The sequence below is a fragment of the Gymnoscopelus microlampas genome (genome assembly GCF_963454915.1).
Source record: "Gymnoscopelus microlampas genome assembly, chromosome: 14".
Classification (NCBI taxonomy): Eukaryota; Metazoa; Chordata; class Actinopteri; order Myctophiformes; family Myctophidae; genus Gymnoscopelus; species Gymnoscopelus microlampas.
Window position 1 is genome coordinate 1,918,965 of NC_139951.1, and position 19,742 is coordinate 1,938,706.

The window sequence follows — 19,742 nt, forward strand, 5'->3', positions numbered from 1 at the left end:
TGGCCGTATACACCGGTAGCGCTGCTGGTTATACATGATATATTTATATATTTGTGTCCCTCACCTCCTACACATCCCCAAATACTCAACTGAGAGGGTTTTGTTTGACGTCTGGGGGCCTGTTCCCCACTTCAACCTCCTCCCTATACTCAACTTGAAGGGGCTTTGTTTGACGTGTGAGGGCCTACACACTTATATTTGATATATGGAACACAGCGAAATTGCGGGTTCCCAAGATAGATGCCAGCCTATCTTAACTTCAATTACTGCATAAGGTTCCAAAGCAGACACTCCTGTATAGGGTCCTGCATTGACAGCTTATGTTTTTGATTGATTACTGTTATTTACTCTACGAGTACATTCTCTGTTTGTTTGTCTTGGATTGATAGTTACTATATCGTGCCATTACAATTGTTCTGTGCATGTAAAAGTTGTCTCTCTCTCTGTGTCCCTGTCTCTCCCTACCCAGCCCTCCCCAACCCTTCACACAGCGGGCCGTTATCAGCTCGACCTTGGAGTAGACTGTGCAGCTAGCAAACTTATCTTATTTACATTCCTAAAGTCAGCAGGGAACAGACAGAAGTCTAAGGTTAGAGTTTACCTCATTTTTATGCATTTAGCTCGCTCTGCTGACCAAACAGTGAGTTTTATTTTCACCCTCACCCATGCTCTGCTGCACTTCTACTACCTTTGGGTACCAGGGTTGGTTTACACATTCTGTGGAATTGTGTCAAACACAGAGGGACAGTATAATATTTCTCATTTTATTTTTTTCCATTTTGTTTTGTTATTATTTTCCCTTTAACATCATGGGGAATCGCCCATCCCCGGCTAAAGAGCCCCTATTGGGGCAGTCTGAACACACTCCCAAATACAAAAGCCTTTGTAAACGGACAGAGACCACGACTAAGACCTTTGAAAGCAATCTCATAGCAGCCTTGACTTCAGACATGGCCAATCCAGACTTGAAAGTCATAGTCACCAAATGCCCAACCGTTGCTCCATTTCTGCCGATATGGAGAGCTGAGTTTGAATATGATGATTCTTTGAAATCTCAGGATTTGACTAAACTATCCATAGCCTTACACGACCATGTCGCCACGGTCTCTCAGCGCAAGGGCCCTAAGGCAGCACAAAAGGAGATAACCCGACTGGGGATATTTTCTTTAAAACAGTTTAGGCGTACTGCCTCAGACAGGGAGGAAGCAATCAGTAGGCAGAAAAAGCAGCTGGCTTTTTATTCATCGACCTCCTCTGGGGGGTCGAAAAATCCTTCCCTGTCTCCCACTCACACTGTTACAGGATCACGGGACAAATTTCCCCACTGTGACGACGTACCGCCACCATGCTCTGGACGGCATCCATCTACACAGCCTCGCACCCAGGGTGGTAGACCACGCACTCAAGGCATTCAAACATCAGCATCAATTGATATAAGTGATATAAGTGATGAGGAGGTCGAGGAGACTCACGAACCTGATATTTCTTTTTCTCCATCTCCACAGGATAGAGACCTCTCTGGGCCTGCTGTCGGTGTGCCACCAGGACGTTCTACGCCCCAACCCGACGTGGCAGAATCAGAACAGGGCCCCAGTACGAAACCAAAAACTTTACCGCCACGTCGGGACCTATTACCCAGGGAGGTTAAAAAGGTGACTGAAAAAACACACCATACATCAGCCCCCACAACACAACATGTAGAAGATCAGACACTGATTGCTCCCTTGGTAGCCTATCCACAGGGGGATGGCCAGTTGGCTTATGGGTACAGGAAATGGTACACAGAAGACATTAAAAACACTGCAGAAACATTACCAGATATCCAAGCCGATCCATCCGGCTGGAAAGCCGCCCTCAGAGCAGAGATAATGGAACTTAGGCTTAACACAAGGGAAGCCAGGGACCTTATTTTAAGGTGTTGCCCGAAAACCATGACGCACCAAATTACAGAAGGGGCCAATCTCTTTGCCCCAAGTGGCGGTCCATTCCAATGTTTCCGCACTGAGCCAGCCACAGAGGATGGAGGGAGGCCCACCTCAGTAAGACAGGAACACCACATTACAGCTATAGACATAATGATAACGAACGCACTAGCTCTCATGCGTGCTAATATTGACTTATCGATTCTTACCACCATCAAACAGAATGAGGGAGAACCAGTCGCTGAATTCGTATACAAATTCCAAACTCAGTTTGATCGCCACTCAGGCTTAACCCAGGCCCAGCCAGGCTACCAGAAATTGTTTAACCACCTCTTAATGGAGGCTCTACGCCCCCACTTAAAACAGGCCATCACTATGAATGATCCATTATGGAAAACCAAGACCACAGAGGAAATCACTACTCTAGCTCAGTATTACAGCAGTTGCATAGCCGAACCAAAACCTAGGGCTAAACTACAGGCCGTGATTACTGAGGAGGGACACATCACCCTAAATGCACCACAGAGAAACAAAAACCACAACGGGGAATCCGGGGCCATCCGACAGCAGGGCCAGAAGGGACCAGGAAATCAAGGTAATATAACGCACACACAGCGAGACTTCACTAGGATTATCTGTTGGTCTTGTGGCCGATTAGGTCACACCCTATACAAATGTACAGAACCTAACCCTGATCTTCCCTTTAAACCCCAAGATTGGGAACCAAGGAAACAGGGTCGGGGTAGACGCACGTCACAGCCTTCTAACAATGTACCCAAAGCGCCTAACGCATGACTAGCTGTGAGCCCAGGTAACCCACCCATGCCCGACAACCTGGTTGTGTTAGATGAAGCTGACTCTGACCTAGAGGACTTTCCTCCTCCTCCTCCTCCTCCTCTTCCTCCCCCTCCCAACACTAGGGGGAACTTGATTGATTTTCACACACCAGTAACCTCAGAAGTGTTTGACATTGAGTCTATCTTACATAACCATGCAGACTACACTCGCAGACCCCTAATTAATCTCTGGGTTAATAATGTCCAAACTACCTTCCTCTGTGACTCAGGTGCGTGCAGATCTGTTTTGAACTCTACAGCCGGGGCGTTTCCCATGTCTCAGAGCACCATGGACATCAAAACGGCCTCCGGTCTGGCTGAAACTAAGTATCTCACACAGCCGCTTGTATTGTATGACCCTGAGACCACACTAAAAACCTCTCTCCAGTTTATAGTACACCCCTCTTGTCCATGTAATCTTTTGGGGCGTGATGGTCTGACTGCTCTTGCTATTGATTTGGTGTGTTCCCCAGGTGGCATGACCCCTTTTCGGAGGTCCACTAACGGCGCGCCTGGGGTCCTGGTGATGGACAGTGACGAGATCATGTCCAAACACTTCTACTCTCTGGACCTGCAGAGTTCGCGGCCCCCGTTCACCCCTGGAGAGTTGGTAAAGACCCTTGACCAGTATCTCCCTCGTGAAGGTAGGAGGATTTATCACTCTCCTTCTGACCTGCATGTCACTCTGTGGTACCTTTACCATGACAATGTCGGGAACTTCACATACGAGGAGGATCTATTCCACTCATTGTCAACATCACAGACTGTCGCACTGTTGCACCTGTACTGGTCACCACATTGGAACGCCGCATTCGCTACTGTGCGACTGACGGCCACCCAGAAACGGTTCCACCTCATGGACCAGGTCCCACACATATCTATTGCTAGGGCGCCCCACTCCAAATGGCAGGACATCGGCGAGCTAGCTACTCGCGCTGTCAAAACCGGTAGGTTCACACCACACCCCACCAATCATGGAGTGGAGCAGGACCCGGGACTGCAGATGTATCGCATCCCTTTGACCGGCTGGTCGGGGGTGCCAACCCTAGTGCAGAGACACCTAGACAGCTGATCCACTCAGGCTCAGTCCCCAGAGGCAGACCTCATCCTAACTATTGAGCCAGACACCAGTACTTATCCAGAGCTATTGTCATTGCCCTCTTCGCTATGGTCTCACGGCCCCGCCGATGTAGGCCTCATGACGGACATACTTCCTGTCCAAATACAGCCCATGCCCAACTTGTTATCATACCCAGTAGTCAGACAGTACAGAATGAAGCCAGAGGCCGAGCTTGGCATTAGGCCTGTTATCGAAGAGTTGCTGCAGTCTGGGGTTATTACTCCCTGTCCTGAGGCCTTTTGCAATAGTCCTGTTTTACCTGTTAGGAAAGCCTCGGGTGCCTATCGCCTGACCCTTGACCTTAGAAGAGTGAATGCCTCTGTACAAAGGCGTGCTGTTTGTGTACCAGACCCCTCTACCTTGCTTAACGATCTTAAGCCGGCTGCCAATACATTTTCTGTGCTCGACTTAGCTAATGCCTTCTGGTCTGTACCCCTGCACCCCGATTCTCGGGGTTGGTTTGGGTTCACGCATGCCGGTCACAAATATGCCTTTGATCGTGTTCCCCAGGGATTTTCATGATCTCCGACCATTTTTTCACAAGCCATTACATCATGCCTTCAGAAATTTTCTCCACCTTGTAGATCTCAAATTTTGGCTTATGTCGATGATATTTTAGTAGCATCAAATAGCATAGACAGTTGTAAAACTGACACTCTGGCCCTGTTATGTCATCTTGCAGAGACTGGTAACAGAGTCAATGGGAAAAAATTACAGCTGTGGCAGACCAGTGTTATCTATTTGGGACACACTATCTCTGCTGAAGGAAGGTCACTGAATACAGACAGGCAGGCTGCTATCCTCCAAACGCCTAAGCCCATCACTAAAAGACATTTAATGTCATTCTTAGGCTTAGCTAATTTCTGTAGGCAGTTTATCCCTCACTATGCTCTTAAGACTAGCCACTTGCTGAAGCTCATCTATGGCAGCCCTATGTCTCCACTAGACACACTCAATTGGACCCCTGAGGCAGAGCTCCAATTCACTGATCTCAAAACCGATCTAGCCTCCACTCCCTGTCTCGCACTCCCTGACTATAGCAAGGTGTTCATCCAAACTGTCGACTGCCGTGTGTGTGATAATGCAACATATATGTCATCTGTTGTCTTACAGAAATTGGGTTCTTCTCCCCGGCCTGTGGCCTATTACTCCACCCGTCTTGACGTAGTGGCCGCCGCCATGCCCGTCTGTGTCAGACACGTTGTGGCTGCTGCATTGGCGGTCCAGAGCTCTTCATCTCTGGTCCTATTTCACGACACCACTCTGCTCGTCACTCATGCGGTATCGTTACTATTGTTAGAGCAGAAACTTAGTTTTATGTCGCCTGCACGACACCTGTCTTGCATGGCTATCTTACTCAGTTCACCTCACATTACCATAGAACGCTGCACTTCACTTAACCCTGCCACTTTATTACCACTTCCATGTGAGGGCAGTCCGCATGTTTGTGATTGTTTGACTGAAGTAGCACAGAATACTCTCCCTAGGCCAGACTTGAAAAGTGAACCGATTTCTGATTGTGAACTCACCTATTTTGTTGATGGTTCGTGTTCCCTCGACTCCCTAGGCCATAGGTGCTCCGCATACTCTGTGGTCTCTGCGTGCCACATCATAGAGGCTGAGCGCCTGCCCCCCAGCTATTCATCTCAGATGGCAGAGCTGGTTGCTTTGACGCGGGCTTGCATCCTGGCCAAGGGCCGTAGCGCCACTATCTGGACAGATAGCCAATATGCATTCAACACACTGCATGTTTTCGCCGCCCAATGGAAGCTGCGGAATTTCACCACCTCAAGTGGGGGAAAAGTAGCACATTACGCTCTCATTTCATCTCTCTTAGACGCAGTCATGCTCCCATCAGCTCTAGCGGTATGTAAATGTGCTGCACACACCACCTCAAAGGACCCGGTCTCTCTGTGCAATGCTTTCGCTGATCTGGCCGCAAAAGCCGCCGCTAAACCTTCACCTGCTCTAACTTTGTCTCTTATCACCCCTCCTGATGTTGATTCTCTAGATAGAGGCGTGCTCCTACGGGCCCAGCAGAATGCACCCATGAAGGAACAGCTGCGCTGGGTCCGTCTGGGGTGCGCGTTTGACAAAGAAGGATATCGACGGGGCTCCTCTCCTCCTTGTCTTCCTTACCTTCCTAGATCCTTGTTTCACCCCGTGGCCCTTGTGACACACGGACCAGGGCATGTGTCAACAGAAGGTATGAGTAGTGTCATTAAACGCCATTTTCGGGCACCAGGCATCACACCCTTCCTTAAAACATTTTGCAAAGAATGTTTAATCTGTAGACAACACAACCCTCAGGGAGGAGTAAAGATCTCCCCGGGGAGTTTCCCCTCTCCTACGAGGCCATTTCAGACTCTTGAATTAGATTTTGTGGGCCCTCTGCCGAAAGTTCAGAATTTTCTGTATCTCCTTAACTTCATTGATCCTTACAGTCGCTGGGTGGAAAGTGTCCCCTGTGTCAAGAATGACGCCCACACGGTGGCCCGGGTTCTAATCGATCGCATCCTACCTACTTTTGGGACTCCAGAGGTTCTGTATTCTGATCGTGGTCTCCATTTCTTGAACAGCACCATTAAACACTTGTGCACCACAATGCAGATCACCCAAAAACCACACTGTGCATATAACCCAGAAGGAAATGGCTTGATTGAAAACGCTAACCGAACAATCAAAGCTAGAATTACCAAGATCTCAGCATCTACAGGCATACCATGGCCTCAGTGTGTACCTTTAGCTAGGTTGATAATGCACGTGACACCCACTAGCAACGGTCTTTCACCATATGAGATTATTTTCGGCAGGCCTTACATAGTCCCCTCACTTAAACCTTTCACATTACCCCAGAAAGATCAGACTTTTCCTGATCCGATGAACTACATCGCTTATGAAATGAAAAGATTTCTGTCCTCAAAACCTGTTGCTCCTACCCTCAGACAACCTGCTGCTGTGTCTGCTGATCCGCCCCACAATATCTCTCCAGGAGACTGGGTCCTCCTTAAACCAACCGTGAGGACGAAGGGAGGTCACCAGCGGTGGGGACTTCCACTGTGGGAGGGCCCGTTCCAAGTGACTCTCACCGACTCCCACGTCATCAAAGTATTCGGGAGAGGAGGCTGGATTCCGATCCGACACGTGAAACGATCTCCCCCGCCTTTCAAAGACACTACACTCACTTCATAAGAATTACATTATCTAGCAAAACGTGATCATTAATTCCATTTGATTATTTAACATTCATTAGTTCAGTTTCTGGTGGGCTGGTCTTAAGTTAAGCTGAGGGGATTCTATTTATGACGACGGGGAAATCTTTTCTGGCATAAACGGAATCCCACCTTTTTGTTTCTTTGATCAAACCCACCATTTTTTACTTCATGTTAAAATTCCACCCTATAATCAATTAAGAAAAAAAAAAAAAAGGGGGGAGCGTTTCGAAACTAGTGTCACTCATGGCTTACACACGCACATGGACCGTCATTTCTGTTCTTTTTCTTTTCTATTGTTTCTTCCCTTTTTCTATTGCTCTTGTTCTCCCTTGTCAGGCGGATCAGAAGAACATTCTGTGGTGCGAAGATGGCAAGGTGCTTCTCCCACTCGCTGACCTGGCTCGCTCCTCTGAGGATCTGGACCCGACATCTCCTGTCACCATAAACCCAGTAGACAACGCTGTTTTTTCTGATGAAAATATAAACCTATCCACCTTATTTGGGTACACTCCTGCACACACCCGCACACACCGTGCTTTAGAACTTTGTGAGGATAACATTGCCTGTGCTCATTCAGTGTTACATCACCAAGCTCTATCGCCAGGTCATGATTGCTGGGTGTGCCGTCACATGAGACATCGTTTTACAGTAACACCCCTGTCCTCTAACTTATTAACGCACCTACATTATGAACGGGCCCTAGGTCCCAATTCCAATTGTTCACTGCCACATGCCATGCTCATGTTATTGCAAATATCACTGACCCACTCCACTAATGATTTCTCCCTGTTTCCTCCGCATAACATCTCCTGTATGGACACTGGTGAAACTGTGACCCGCAATGAAACGTTCCTAGTTCCAGTTAAGAAAGCCGAAATTTGTGTCTGCAGTATCTACGGACACCATGTCGGGTACAGTCAGTGTGACATTAACATTATTATTAGAAATGGAACTTCTCCAAACTGTATGGTTACTTGGCAAAACACCACTATACACACATTTAACTGCCCTTTTAATCAGTTGACGTCATCGCCCGGCCTGTTTTGGGTCTGTGGAAAACATGCCTTTGCCAATCTTCCCATTACAGGATGGTCAGGCTGCTGTTATCCAGCCATAGTGCAGCCCGCCATAAAGATGTATGAGGTCGACACAGATGAGGGTCCTACAGTACACCACACCCACAGGTTAAAGAGATCTACGGAGAATAAGTACTTAGGGTACATTTTGGCAGACCCGTTCACATCACAGGGACAGACAGTCGCGTGGGGAATGTTTCCATTTGGTGGTGTTGTAGCTGCTTTACAAAAGATCAATCAACTTGGTGTCGAGATTCTCACTCTGAACAGTGAAACTACTAACAGTCTAGCAGCCCTTAACTCAGAACAGCATCAAATTAGAGAGGCTGTACTTCAGAATAGAATTGTACTAGACATTGTTGAGGCAAGGCAAGGTGGCGTGTGTAGAGTGCTCAATAAGACAGATTGTTGTTTCTTTATTCAGGATAATTATGAGAATGTCTCTTCTGCCATAGACAGGATGCGTGATGCGGTACGTGAGCCCCTTCCTGCTGATGACTTTGCCACCTATCTCAGGAACTTATGCTGGGGCTGGATCAGCTGGGTGGGGGCGCTCGTACTACCAGTTTTGATACCTCTGGTATTGGGTCTATTGGTCCTGCAATGCTGTATCATTCCCCTTGTCAAACGGTTTGTACACCATCTATTCTCCACTGAACGAGACATCCTCCTGGCGGAGCCTACCTCCGACCCAGACTGGCATGAACTCTACCCGTTGGGGCCTTCTGCCAGTGTCTAATTTATGCCTTCCCTTCTTACTGTCATAAAAAAAAAAAAAAAAAAACTATTCACATATTTGTCATACAATATTGTACTGACAAGAGAAGGGATTGTATAAAGGTTAATATTTATCCTAGCCCACAATAACTCTGATCTCCATTTCATCCTTTTACAGATTAAACAATTGTCCTGGTTAATGAGTGACAAAAGCTTCTCCTCTCGCCTGCTCAGGAGGAAAAAGTGGGTCCTATATGTCTGTGTGAGTAAAAAGGGCACATCACGTGAGTTTTTCCCATTATAAAGTGTTTTTGTAAAAAATTTGTATGGACACATTTCTCAGATATGTGTCAGACAAAAAATACCTTTTTAGGTTACTGCTTCTGGAGAGCCGCTGGTAAGGTTGTCCAATCGTTAGTTAACATATAACATATAACCCACAGTATTGCTTCAAGGCGAAGTAAGGCTAAAATATGACGGGGCCTTTACACTCTTGAAGGCGGAACATGAAACAACACTTCTTGGGAACGAGACTATGTTGGGACTGTAAGTTCCTGGTGGTACATAAATTGTGGGGTTTTTAGGAAAACAACCCCCAGACGGCTGGAGTAAAAAATTCGGATCCTGCCATCCTGCAAAGGGGTGGCCTGCAAAACAAAGAAAGGTTTGACCGATCTGCTGATGCTGTTCATAATTATAACTACCTTCCTGGGAACTTGTGAAGTGATGTATTCTTTTTCTCATTCAACATCCTAGAGCCCACTTACTCTTAAAATGATTATGAAGATTTCTATGTACTAACATATGTATTCCTCCTTCTTATATCCTCCTAACGCTTATTATTATTTACTCATTAGGAGACCAAGTCTACCTATTTTGACTTGCCTTTGTTGTTAATTTTTGAAAAAATGTCACAAGAGCAGAGATTTGATGACGCTGCTAGGTAAACCTGAAAAGAAGCCTTGTTAGTTGACTACACCCTTGTTGCCTTTTAACATTCGACAAAACCTTTACCACATGGGGGATTGTTAGAGTTATTTTGACCCATATGTTTCCAATCAGTTTTGGTCAAAGCTTTGTGATTTAATGTCAAATAGTGTGTTACAGTAACTGTCCTGATTAACTGTATCTCTGTATGATGACCTGTATCTGTATGACCGGGACATGTAATTATTTGTCACTAATCCCCGGTGTCAGCTGTCATCCAATCACAGATAAAACCAGGCACATGCCCTACCATATCGAAGGAATACTTGTTTATGGAACCAAGAATTGTACACAAGGACACCATAAGATGAACAACAACTTGTTATTGAGACAGCCAGACGCCTGTCCATCCTACGACTCCATTCTACGTCTGAGGGTCTTAAAGCCAATCAAAAGGATGCACCTATGTCTGATGTCATTGAAGTCCAACTGTGTATAAATACCATTGTATGTTATTACAATATCAGTGTGATTATTATTCTGGTCTGTAACTTGTACTGTCTCCGTGTGCACACTCGGGCAATACAGATCTTGGACTTACATCCGTCTTTGTCTGAGTCTCATTTCTTTGGTGTCGGCTGGTCAACACTTGGGGTCTTAGAACGAAAACCATCTCTTCATCCTTCGTGGGCTAATGCCTTATTTATAGGGTTCAAATTCAACTCTATTAATGTGGATCATAAATACATTTTAATTAAATACATTTTAATATGTGATACTCTCTCCTAAACCCGGAGCCACAGAAGATGTGTTCGCGGGAGTTTAAGGATCAAACTACATTAGTTTGCGAGATGCGTAGCTTCATTTTAACAATAGTGGACCAGGATGTGCAGGTGCAATTAAAATGCAACACATGCATACACAATACAGTAGTATAGTCTGCCCCTTAACCCAGAGGTCAGTTGCGCAAAATATTGTCATCTTCCTCTGTCTCACTGTACGATAAATGCTTAAATGTTTTTACTTGTAAATCAGTCTTCAAATGTATCACTGTCAGACACACCTGGCAGTCTTCTGTAGGCTGTCAGAGTTAAATTAACAAGTATGTTACCGTGCAGCATAATCAGTAGCTGCCTCTACAAGAGGTTTCATTAATTGCCCTCGATCCTCTCCTCTCCTCTCCTCTCCTCTCCTCTCCTCTCCTCTCCTCTCCTCTCCAGAATGTGGAATCAATCCAGGATGAACGCTGGATTCTGGACTTGGATCATGATTTACAAATCAGTGCCAGACCTGAGGAGAGTCATTCTCTCAGCACAGGAAACCTGTGTCTGTGGCTATTTCTGGAGACCAACCTTTAGTAGAGTGTGTGTGTGTGTGTGTGTGTGTGTGTGTGTGTGTGTGTGTGTGTGTGTGTGTGTGTGTGTGTGTGTGTGTGCGCGTGCGTGCGTGCGTGCGTGCGTGCGTGCGTGTGTGTTAGAGAGAGAGAGAGAGAGAGGACTAGGATCTGCAGGTGGCACACCTTTCCCACAGAGGAAGCCAAGGAAACAGGATGCTTCGTAAGACACTTCACTATCAAGGACCACACCACCAAATAATATGAATTTAACGCAATGTATGTATGAAAAAAAAAACATGAAACGATGAACGAAGCGATGAACGAACGAAACGAAGATGACCCACGACGGGTCATCTGGTCATCCAGGCTGAGATTCCTCCTCTCATCTCATCTCCTCTCCTCTCCTCTCCTCTCCCTGAAAGCTACAGTGGTTAGCTGACATTGTGGCTGTTGCACAACCCCCTCCCTCCACCCAACTCACACCCCCAGTCTTGACATATTTGTCCATCATAATTACGCCCGCACTAATGCCCCATCAAACTTCTTCCCCCCACCCCACCCCTCCCGATCTTACATACTCATTATGGCCATAGCAAAACAAACACGGCACTGCGGTCAACCCGAGGTGGTGAGAAAATGGAGAGCACAGCCTTGGGTATGTTTAATTCACTGCAAGCGCTTTATTTGAGTTGGGTATGTTTGATATGCTGTATGCGGTTTATTTGTGTTGGGTGTTGTCAGTAATGAGGCACCAACCAAGCCATAAGCCGAGTGTGAGGAAGAACTCAAATTTTCCAGATAATTCCACTTTCGGCATGACGCATACACTTAATCGGTTCTTCAGCGGTTGAGGTGCTTTATAACACAACCATACAGATAACCTGTTCGGCTTCTGTATGGTTCTTTAGAGGTTCTTTACTGGTTCTTCTGATTAGTTTACACACCTCTAATGATTCTATAATAAATATATAGCACCATTTGATAAAGGTCTTTAAAACAGGTGCTTGTATCACCTTTAAGACAGGTGTAAGGTAAACTTTTATTGTCCCGAAGGAAATTTGTTTTGGGCTTTAACCCCAGCTGCAGCCACACGTAAAACAATGACAATATGACAAGGTGCTATTTAGCATCCTTAATACAGGCTCTATATAGAACCAAAAGAGGTTCCCCTATTGATTACAAGCCGAATAACTACTTGTGTGTAACCTAGCTATTTTGCCACCTTACTTACTTACTTACCTACTTGGTTACTTTGCAACCGTGTTCTCTATTCAGATTCACAGTGTTGTAAACGTGGTCTACACACTGGGGATGTTGACAGACCAGTACAACCACACTCTGCTGCTGACCACAGACCAGTACAACCACACTGTCCTGCTGCTGACCACAGACCAGTACAACCACACTCTGCTGCCTTGCCTGCGTGCCTTAGATCAGGAAGCGGGCAGCGCTTTACCCAATCAAATGTAGTGGTTGGGATTTACATCTGTGTGTTCGCTTCCTACTGGAAACAAGCCCAAAGTCATTTAACAATAGCGTCCTCGGAGCCGACAAAACCACGGAAAGTTAGTAACATTTTAACTTGTTCTTCCATTATAGAAACAAGTGGGCTCATAACCAAAACGATCCATGTTCCATGGGAGAAATGTTGTTAGTGTTTTGGTGTATATATATATATATATATATATATATATATATATAATGTAAAAAAGGGATGGACCTTCAAGGAAGGGACTGGACACACTCCAGGGAACAGATGTTTCGCCGTGAGCTTCGTCAGGCACTATACAAAAGTGAGAGATAGAGAGAGAGAGAGAGAGAGAGAGAGAGAGAGAGGGCACAGGAGAGGCAGAGAGAGAGAGAGAGAGAGAGAGAGAGAGAGAGAGAGAGCAGAGCTCAGGAAAAGGGTGCGGAGAGGGCACGAGGGAGAGAGAGAGAGAGGGAGAGGGAGAGAGAGAGAGAGAGAGAGAGAGAGAGAGAGAGAGAGAGAGAGAGAGAGAGAGAGAGAGAGAGAGAGAGAGATCAGATCAGATCAAGTTGTTGAGGTGTAGAGTCAAGACTTTAACATGCACTGTCTCTTGGAATTTACTCCTGTTATTTAAGGACCATTGGCCAAGCAGCAGAGAAGAACCTTGTTAAATGTTGTATCATTATATGCGCCCTTGCTAATTGTGTCCTGCAGAAGGCAATGTTGTCTGCAGTGCGTCCAGGACGTGACGTCACTGACTATACCTTGCACTACCTGTGGCCTCTACCTTATCCGGTCAGATGTTGTTTTGGATCGAATACAGAGCGGCAGCATCGCCGCATCTCTCCTGCCTGATATAAATAAATATGCCTTGCGAAGGCTAAAGATAAACTGAGTTCTATTAAATCTCCACCGCAATGCACTACGCCTAACAGGTTATGGGCCCAGGAATGCCAGTCTAGAGCAACAAGGTAACAGAAGAACGAGCTGTTAGCCAAGAGAAGCTACTAGTGGGACCTGGATGAAGACGGCGCTGAGAGACTCCCGCGTAAAGTGAAGACAAGGAGTTTCTACAAGCCGCAACCCAACGTTTGGAGATAAGTGAACTATATAAAGAGGAGAAGTGTTAACGTGGACACAACGTGAACATGGCTGGAGCAGGAACACCCCAGCAGATTTTATTCGATGGAACAGAAGATAAGTATGATCTATGGGAGACTAGATTCCTCAGCCGTTTGCACATTTTGAAGCTAAAAGACACTATTTTGCGAGTGCCCACGGGTGAAGCTGCATTAGCTGCAGATCCAGGAAAAAATGAAGACTGTTATGCACAGTTAGTGAATGCCCTGGATGATAAGAGCCTGTCATTGATAAGACATGATGTCGCCGAGGATGGAAGGAAAGCCCTGAAATTATTGAGGGAGCACTATTCTGGAAAAAGCAAGCCGAGGATTCTAAACCTGTATACATCATTGGCCACCATACAAATGGCAGACAATGAAACTGTTACTGATTACATGATAAGGGCTGAGAATATAATTGCAGCTCTACGTGATGCAGGAGAGAACATGAGTGATGGGCTGCTTGTAGCCACCATTTTGAATGGACTGCCAGAATCATTCAGGCCACTGGCTGTCCATGTAAAGAACGAGGACGATGTTACATGTAAAGACTTCAAGAGAAGACTGAGGGTCTATGAAGAGTCTGAGAAGATGAGGACGACTGGATCTATGGACAGCGTGATGAAGACTAACACAAAGCAAAGCAGACCAGGCACCAAGACACACAGGAAGGATGGAGAAGCCACTCTGACTTCAGTGACTTGTTACAAGTGTGGTGAAAAAGGACACATCAGAAGCAAGCACCCAGAAAGTGTGGTGCAGTCACTGCAAGAGCAACACACACACACACACACACACACACACACACACACACACACACACACACACACACACACACACACACACACACACACACACACACACACAGAGTCCCTGTGCAGGAAAAAGGGAAAAGAAGACGGAGCTAGGAAGGTTGCAGAAGAAGAAGAGGAGGACAACGGCGACGAGGATCATTGCTTCATGGCCAAGCAGGCAAACAGCGAGAGGCCATCAGCCAACGTAAAGAAGAAAGGCATCATGGTGGACTGCTCTACCTCCTGAGCCACAGCCGCCCTAAGAAAGGCTTCATAACCTTTACAGCTGGTCCACACTGATTTAGCCGGTCCCATGAGAACCCCAAGCTTAGAAGGGCACAAATATGCACAGTCTTTTACAGACGACTATTCGGGTGCCATAACTGTGTATTTTCTCAAATCCAAAAGTGATGCAATACACGCCACAGAGAGATTCTTGGCAGACTCAGCACCTTATGGAAAAGTAAAATGTTTACGATCTGACAACGGTGGCAAATTTACTAATAGAGAATTCAAAGCACTGTTAACCAAAAATAGGATTAGGCATGAGACATCTGCACCCTATTCACCTCACCAAAACGGCACAGCACAGAGAGGTTGGCGAACCCTCTATGAAATGGGCAGGTGTATGTTGTTAGACAGTAAGTTGCCAGACACACTGTGGAACTATGCTGTACAGACGGCAGCCTATGTAAGAAACAGGTGTTACAGTAATCGCACAAAGAAAACACCATATGAGATGCTCACAGGCAAGAAGCCAGACATGTCCAAACTTCAGAAATTTGGATCTGTATGTTTTGCCTACACGCAAGAGAAAGGGAAGTTAGATTCCAGATGTGAGCAGGGCATTTTCATTGGATATGATAAGAACAGTCCAGCTTATCTTGTGTACTGTCCAGACACAGATAAGGTCCAAAAACACAGATTGGTGAAATTCACAAACAAGACAGCCAAAGAGAAAGAAACACAGACACCTGTGTCACACATTGAATGTCAGGACAGAGAGGTACACCCCAGGGTCCTTGACAATGACGAAAATGTTGAAAAAATGGGAAATGCATCAGGTCAAAGTGGTCAAGGTGATGTTTCTGTGGCTGAATGTGAACAGCTAAGCACTGAGGGTGAGGCTAGAAAGAACCCACCTAGAGTTAGGAGAAAGCCAGTGCACTTACAGGATTATGAGACTGAGGATACAGTAGACCAACTGGTAACATGTGTAGACTCTTGTTATAGAGCAGTTTGTGACATACCACAAAATTATCAGGATGCCATAGGGTCAACCAAGTCACGGCAGTGGATCAATGCAATGAATGACGAAATGCAGTCACTAGAAGAGAATGACACATTCAAGATCATCCAGTTGCCTCTAGGCAAAAAGGCAGTGGGGGTAGGTGGGTCTATACTCTCAAGTGTGATACTGATGGGTCAGACAAGTATAAGGCAAGATTTGTTGCAAAAGGTTACAGCCAAAAACAAGGCATTGACTATGAGGAAACTTTCTCACCTACAGCTGACATGACAACTATTAGAGTTGTCATGCAAAAGGCAGTGCAGGAAGATTTAGTTTTACATCAAATGGATGTGAAAACTGCATACCTGCATGCACCCATTGATTGTGAGGTCTATTTGGAACAACCTGAAGGTTATGAGAAAAAGTCAAAAACTGGAGAAAAGTTAGTATGCAAATTACAGAAGTCCCTATATGGTCTAAAGCAGTCAGGCAGAAACTGGAATGCTCTGTTACATGCATATCTCACTGAAAATGTTTTTGAACAAAATCCTGCTGATCACTGTCAATACACAAGGGACAAACAAAACGAAAAAGTGTTTCTGATTGTATGGGTTGATGATCTGATAATCGCTGCTAACAATGAGGAGGTTGTGAAAAGTGTTAAAATGATGCTCACTGAGAGGTTTAAAATGAAAGACCTGGGGAAATTAAACTTTTTTTTTTGGTATAGATTTTAAACAGTCAGAGGGTCAAGTCACAATGTCACAGGAAAAGTATGTGAACAAAATCCTCTCCAGATTTGGGATGCAAGATTGTAGGGTCAGAGTCTAAACTTCAATACACAGAAAATGCTGAAAAAATGGAAGAGCCAAGGATGTATAGAGAGTCAGGCAGTAGGAAGTCTGATCTATTTGGCTACATGCACTAGACCAGATTTAAGTTTTGTGGTCAGCAAACTTTCCCAGCATTTTGCTGAACCAAGTGAAGAGCACTGGACCACTGTGAAGCATGTGTTCAGGTATCTTAAGGGTACAACAGACCGTGGATTATGCTTTAAAAAGGATGACACAGGTAAACTGGGCCTAATAGTCCATAGTGATGCAGACTGGGCCTCAGAGGTTACAGACAGACGTACAGTAGCACCACAGGGTACTGTGCCAGTCTGAGTGAGAGAAGCTCTCTCATTTCATGGAAGAGTAGAAAACAACCAACAGTTGCACTGTCTACCTGCGAGGCAGAATACATGGCCTTAGCGTCAGCCATACAGGAGTGTATGTATTTACAACAGCTACTCAAAGGGGGAGGCATTAGTAGAGGACCTGGCTAAGATATGTATGCACTTAATTTAGGAGAGAATATCTCAACTGTTCCTGGCTAATATGACCCCAGGGAACAACTTAGGAACTGTGACTAATTGTCTATCCGGGACGAAATACCCGAAAATGACCACGCCCTTTTTAAAATGACCAAAACCGGTGCACTGCTTCCAACATGGCTCTATCTGCTAAACTGTTGGAGCTACAGATTTACTGAGGTGCACAAAATGTTCAGAATACTTATGTTTAGGGAAACGGAAGAGCTGGACACTCTAGTCTCTCACTTCCCTGTCGATGGCTCTGGATTCATCCTTCTGGGTGACTTCAACCTCCCGACTGAGAAGCAGCGAGACCCACTCCTTTCGTTTCTCGCCGCCTTCGACCTAGTTCTCTCCCCATCTCCCCCTACCCACGAGGCTGGCAACCAACTGGACCTGATCTTCACCAGATGCTGCTCTACAGCTAACCTGTCCGTCACTCCTCTTTCCAGTGAAAAGGTTAGAAAAGGTAAGAAATTATCTGATCACTACTTCATGTCCTACTCTCTCTCTCTCTCCTCTCCCCCCTCACAGCCCCTCCCTACCCACATGACTTCCTCACGTCGCAACCTTCGCACACTATCCTCCACTGATCTCTCCTCCTCTGTTCTCTCTGCTCTCCCTGCCCCTGAATCATTTGCTCTTCTATCCCCTGACACCGCCACTGATCTTCTTTTCTCTAACCTATCCTCTTCTCTAGACCATCTCTGTCCCCTCACCACCAGGCCTGCACGCCAAACTCCACCTGCCCCCTGGTTGTCGGACTCAGTGCGTACTGAGAGACGGAGCCTGAGAGCGGCTGAGCGCAAATGGAGAAATGGCAACCTCCCGGAGGACCTTCTTACCTTCCAAACTCTCCTTTCTACCTTTTCCTCCTCTCTATCAGCTGCTAAAGCTGCTTTCTTCTGCACTAAAATTCAGGCTTCTGCTTCCAACCCTAAAAAACTATTTGAAACTTTCTCCTCTCTCCTGCAACCACCTCCCCCTCCTCCCTCCTCCTCCCTCCTCCCTGACGACTTCGCCAACTTCTTTGACAAGAAGGTGAACGATATCCGATCCTCCTTCACTCCTCCCCCGGCTGATGCCCTGCGCACTACCCACACCTGTCTGCCTTCCACCCCTCCCTCCCTATCTTCATCTACTCCTCCTCCCTCTCCCCCACCCTCTCTATCCCACTTCTCTCCCCTCTCCTCTAAAGAGGTCCTTCTCCTTGTTACCTCTAGTCGCCCCACCTCATGCTCCCTGGACCCGGTCCCATCCCCTCTGCTGCAGTCCTCTGCACCTGAACTCCTTCCCTTCTTAACCCACCTTATTAACACCTCTCTGACGTCTGGCTACTTTCCCTCTGCTTTCAAGACTGCCAGAGTCACCCCCCTCCTGAAGAAACCGACACTTGACCCCTCTGAGATCAAGAACTACAGACCGGTTTCCCTTCTATCCTTCCTATCTAAAACTCTCGAACGTGCTGTCTTTAAACAACTGTCTTCCTACCTCCACCAGAACAACCTCCTGGACTCCAACCAGTCGGGGTTCAAAGTGGGTCACTCGACAGAGACTGCCCTCCTGGCAGTGACGGAGTCGCTCCATGCCGCTAGAGCGAACTCTCTCTCCTCCGTCCTGATACTCCTGGACCTGTCTGCAGCGTTCGACACAGTGAACCACCAGATCCTCCTCTCCACCCTCGAGGGGATGGGTGTCTCAGGCTCTGCACTCTCCCTGTTTGCATCCTACCTGACGGGTCGCTCCTACCAGGTGATGCTGAGAGGGTCTGTGTCAGAACCACACAGGCTCACTACTGGGGTTCCCCAAGGCTCGGTTCTGGGTCCTCTTCTTTTCTCTCTCTACACTACATCTCTTGGTGCTGTCATCCACTCCCATGGCTTTTCCTACCACTGCTATGCCGATGACACCCAGCTGATCCTCTCATTCCCCCCCTCTGACACACAAGTGGAGGCACGCATTGCTGCTTGTCTGGCTGACATCTCGGAGTGGATGTCGACGAACCACCTGAAGCTCAACCTGGACAAGACCGAGCTGATGTTCATCCCGGGGAAGGGCTGTCCTCACCGAGACATGGCCATCACCATTGAGAATGCTGTGGTGACGTCAACTCGGACTGCGAAGAATCTGGGTGTGACCCTGGACGATCAACTGTCGTTCTCGGCTAACATCGCATCAGTGACACGGTCCTGCAGATTCCTCCTCTACAACATCAGGAGGATTCGCCCCTTCCTCACGGAGAAAACAGCCCAGGTGCTCATCCAGGCTCTTGTCATCTCCCGCCTGGACTACTGCAACTCCCTCCTTGCTGGTGCTCCGACATCAGCCATCAGACCTCTGGAGCTTGTTCAGAAAGCTGCGGCTCGTCTGGTGTTCAACCGCCCCAAGTTCTCCCACACAACTATCCTTCTCCGTTCTCTGCACTGGCTCCCCGTAGCAGCTCGCATTCAGTTTAAAACCCTGGTGCTAGCCTATAGAGCAGTGAAAGGAACAGCTCCTTCCTACCTCCGGGTTTTGGTCAATGCCCACACCCCTGCCCGACCACTCCGGTCTGCCACCTCGGGGCGACTGACTCCCTCGCCACTCAACGGTCCTTCTGGTCGATCGACACGGTCACGACTTTTT